At 30.2% G+C, this 4,421-nt stretch overlaps 1 protein-coding gene across 2 annotated transcripts in view; it reads left to right on the forward strand.

The window, feature by feature from the left end:
- Nucleotides 1-4,421, forward strand: part of LOC108757073 (two pore potassium channel protein sup-9) — an 83,558-nt gene that overhangs the window by 29,655 nt on the left and 49,482 nt on the right. Inside the window, exon 1 of one of the 2 annotated variants that reach the window (XM_018501392.1) lies at nucleotides 276-339. The exons of the other annotated variant lie outside the window; for it this stretch is intronic. The gene's annotated coding sequence lies outside the window, so the exon portion shown is untranslated. Of the gene's footprint in view, nucleotides 1-275; nucleotides 340-4,421 lie in introns of those variants that run through there. 2 annotated transcript variants of the gene reach the window in all.

Genomic DNA, 4,421 nt, shown 5'->3' on the forward strand with positions numbered 1-4,421 from the left:
TTTTGTATTTTCTCTACATCCAGTAATATTACGAAATTGTATAGAATGTGGGTTTGAGCCAATCTTATAATACATCATCTAAAAATAGTACGATGTGTAAACAGTAGTCTTAAGCGAGCAAAATGGTTACGTTAGAAACGCCCACTACTAACGAAATTAAATTGCATCTGTGACGAAGGAAATGTGGTGAGAAACTCGGTGGGGTGAGATGGTAAAGAGAAGAGTGATAATGTGGTTGCAAAATCATCGGCGCAGTCGACGCGAGCGATAAATTAATTTTCGTGAATTATGTATGGACAATTCTATTGCAATCTGGCGTATGAGTTTCGACATTTACAGGTATCACCATTTGTATGCGTGAATACGTCGATTACAGCGATAATTTTTGTTGAAGCGACGCGATTAATATTTATTAATGAAATGGGATCGAAATATCCGCAATCTCAAGCAATTATATTATCATACGTTTTTGAACCGTGCCGTTGATGAAAGGTGGGAAGAAAAAAGTTTATGAACTAGTTTATTTTGAGTTGCGTCACATACTTCCTACACGTGCCCTTTCAGAGACTTGGTAATAATCGATGACGTAATTAAAAGAAAGTGGAAGAAAGCCGTTTATTATTGGAATAATATAATTAATAATTAATTATGAATAATAATTTATTCTTCTTAAGAGGCGTAAAATATATTAGAATGCTTCTTCAAATTATTAGGATGAACGAGAGATTTTTCTTTATATTCTTTAAATAATAAATTTAATCAAAACCGAATAATTCAAATCTCTTGAAATATTAAAACAAATAAAAAAGTAGAGTAAAAAATGGACAATTAAGAGCCTTAATACGCGGTATTGATGCGATTATCATATATACATATATTTCGATTGTATATATAATATACTGTTTATTTCGGTTATATTCAAGTCATCCTCAGCAGTCTCCAATCATAGCAATAATTCATAACAATCCAATGTTCATAACGTCAAAGAAATCGAGTGCAGCAAGCAAGTCTTACCAAGATTATCATATTTGAAGTGTTTGTAACCGTTAGTTAGCTGATTAATTGCAAGCTGAATCAGAAATATCATTAAAAAAAATTTAATTATGTGCACGCAGCAATTAAAAAAGTATTAATAATCTGTGGAATAGAATACACAGATAAATGTGACGGCCAAGTATTTCAATGATGTTTGTCAAACATAAAACATTTTTTTATAAAAAGCGGGAAATTGTAATGAGTGGAACGGTATTATCGTCTGTCTTTCACTGCTCATAATGTGAGCATTCGATAAGAATTATATTTCCATTGACGTAATGTCATATATATCGAAATTCTTTTTTACATCAAGAAATAGCGAGAATCTGGCTATTTGAAGGGAGATAGCTTTTGCTAATATCTTTCTCCTGTTCATTCATTGTGTCTGGAGTCATTGTCTTCATTATTTCGGCATTGGACGATGTCCCTCAAACTCAAAGCGATTGACGTTTGTAGTTTTATAATTTATTTGGAAATAGCGAGAACAAATTTTTGAACGCAAATAAAATTATTATCTACATTTGATTACTTAAAGTGTAATGTTGATTGATCAGTGTGTGATTTAAAATTTGGTGTAACAAAATTATTATGTATTTTTCAAAATATAGTTATATTAACTATTTTATTAGCTGTAAAAAGCGTGACTCATGTTTTTTGTCAATGTTTAATTCGCGTATGCATTCATGTGATGTATGTAGGAAAGAGTATTTTACTTCAGCAGAGAAAAGAATTCTCCTTTCATTCTCGTTTTGATGCTACATGCTACGTTTTATAGGGCCTAACAGTCGAATTTTGTGACTAAAGGGAGATTGATGTAATCTTACCTATAGGTTGGCAGAATTTGAAGTTACGACTGTTTCAACGTCAGTAAGATGTAAAACGTCAACGTCCGCAAATTTTTTTAGTCACTCGCGTTACGTCCGTCCGTGCTCTTTTATCCAGGGACGTCCATTATGTCACAAGTTGAACGATTATTCGGCGAGCAAATAGCTACTCTTTCTCATTCTCATACTTTCATTTCCGCCTCAGTCCTCTTTCATCTGTATTCCAAATTTAGCGCTAAATGCGGCTTCCTTTCTCACTTCGTGTTGACGTTAAACGCATTTATCATGATACGCAAATAAAATACAAAATCGAGTGCGGTGCACGCTACATGTGATGTGCTGTGTTGAAAGGAGTAGTGAATGTGTAAGTTTCTTCTAATACACAGTCACTTTTGACCGTGCAAGCTGATATCGTACTTTAATTGCAACAACGCACGTCGATTTATTTACGTTTATTTAAAATTATCATGCATAATACATCAATTTTATAATACAATAAAATAATATATTAAAATTATATAGATATATTATATTGTATCTAAAGAAAACTTTTTCCTTGACGGATAAGTAAATGACTGCATAATGTTTGTCTTTAATTCTCTTTTCTTTTACGGAACGTACTTTTGCACCGTTCTTCAGGATGTCATTTTTCTTTTTATCTTATTCGTTAATTCTATAAAAAAATTGAAATGCTTAAGTAGATTTAAATAAAGATGAAATAAATTAAAATTCTTTAACACATAAATTCAATTAGTTTATCTCTTATTATTATCTTATAATCTGATATATAATCTGATATATATATATATATAAACGTTTATAATAAGATTTTGCTACTTATATATATATCACAAAATTGATTAAAGATCTTTTATATCATAAAAATCTTTATATATATTGTAGATGTTTATAACAAAACGGCTATTAATATTTTGATAAGATAATTTTTATTTTCTTTTATTTTCGTCGCTAATGCGTGGAAAACTGTTGTGGCCCAATTTTCTAAGAATCGATAATTAAAATTTCTACGCAGATCGTGATTTATATGATTATACGACTAAGATTAGATTAAAAAAGGAACAATAAACTTTAATATTCAAACGAGTTGACGTGGCATTACAAATTACATATTAACACAACGTTTTTGTAGCAAGTACCTTACTGCTTAATCCAAGGGCAATATTGCGATCAAAGGGCCGGTTTTGCACTCAATGGTTTTCGCCGCACATAAATCTTGCCGTTTGTTCACCCGACCGTAGAATCGTATAAGGAAGGTCAGAGGTTAAAGTAATCGCTGATTGTCGCTAGTCATCGCGATATCTGTTTTCCTTTTAAATTGCGACAATTGTACCAGAAAATTTGACTCAATCAGTTCTACAATAATGTAAGTGCATAACTTAAAAAATTAATTTATTAATTTATTATGTAACAAGTTTCATATAATAACAATACATCTTTGAGTGTATATTTGGCCAAAAATTATTTTTTCTGATTATATGAGTAAAACGGAGGAATGAGAATAGCTAAAGCCAGTGGCACACGATACTTTTTTCCTCCTGGATTGCTTGCGTTTTAATAAATTATTTGAATTACAACACACAGAACGCAGAAGTTCTAATAAAGCAATTTACTAAAAGCAATCCAGGAGAACATGCATTGTGTGCCGCAAACTTAAGTAACTATTTGCGATTTTGGAGATGACTAGTTTTTTTATGTCAAGAATGTAACATTTTTTAATTTATGATTATATTGAATGGCTATAAAGCAGTACTCAAATATTATTTTGTTATGTTGTACTTCTTGGGAAAGAATGTACAGCTTTAAATATTTCAGATATTTAAGTAATATTAGAGAAATGAAAATCTGTTTTCTATTTTCAATCTTGATTGAAGGCTCCAAAGAATAAGTAGGAAGATAGAAAACCAATGTCAGCCAGCACAGGTTGTTGGTGTGCAAGAATACCATATATTTCGAAATGAAATAAAATTATAAACGTTTGTATATTGCAAATAATGTAATTCGTTTGAGTATTCAGTTAAATACGACAAGTTCTGTATTTATTATATTGACGAAATAGTAAGCGATCGGTATGTATTTAAATTTGAACAATTGAATTTTTTCAAAATTACATTGAAGATGATCCAATAATAAGAGTCGAAACGTCCATTTTCTATTGTTCTTTGAATCAGAAGTTTGAAAATGAACTACAAAACAAAGTACATTTTATTAAAGTACATTTTACTCTTTATTATTAGATATATTTTTCTAAGAGTGATCAAAAATATATATAGAAATTTATTCTTACTAAAATAAGTTTTATATATGTCTCTAAGTTTTATATGTGTGGCATATATTAAATTTCGTCCGTTATGACGTCAGGGAGATCAATTCATCGACCCGGTTATGGCCTAATTCAAGATGTCTTGCACAGAAAAAAGAGATCAATCTTGTTTGAAAATTTGTTGTGAAAATACGAAAATTAATCGGATATTTAATGGCCGTTGTATGTGTGTATGTTTCGAATAAAAAATTAATTTTGTTTTTTAAAAGAAAAAATTTTTG

This window comes from Trachymyrmex septentrionalis, unplaced genomic scaffold (genome assembly GCF_001594115.1).
Source record: "Trachymyrmex septentrionalis isolate Tsep2-gDNA-1 unplaced genomic scaffold, Tsep1.0 scaffold131, whole genome shotgun sequence".
NCBI classification, from domain to species: domain Eukaryota; kingdom Metazoa; phylum Arthropoda; class Insecta; order Hymenoptera; family Formicidae; genus Trachymyrmex; species Trachymyrmex septentrionalis.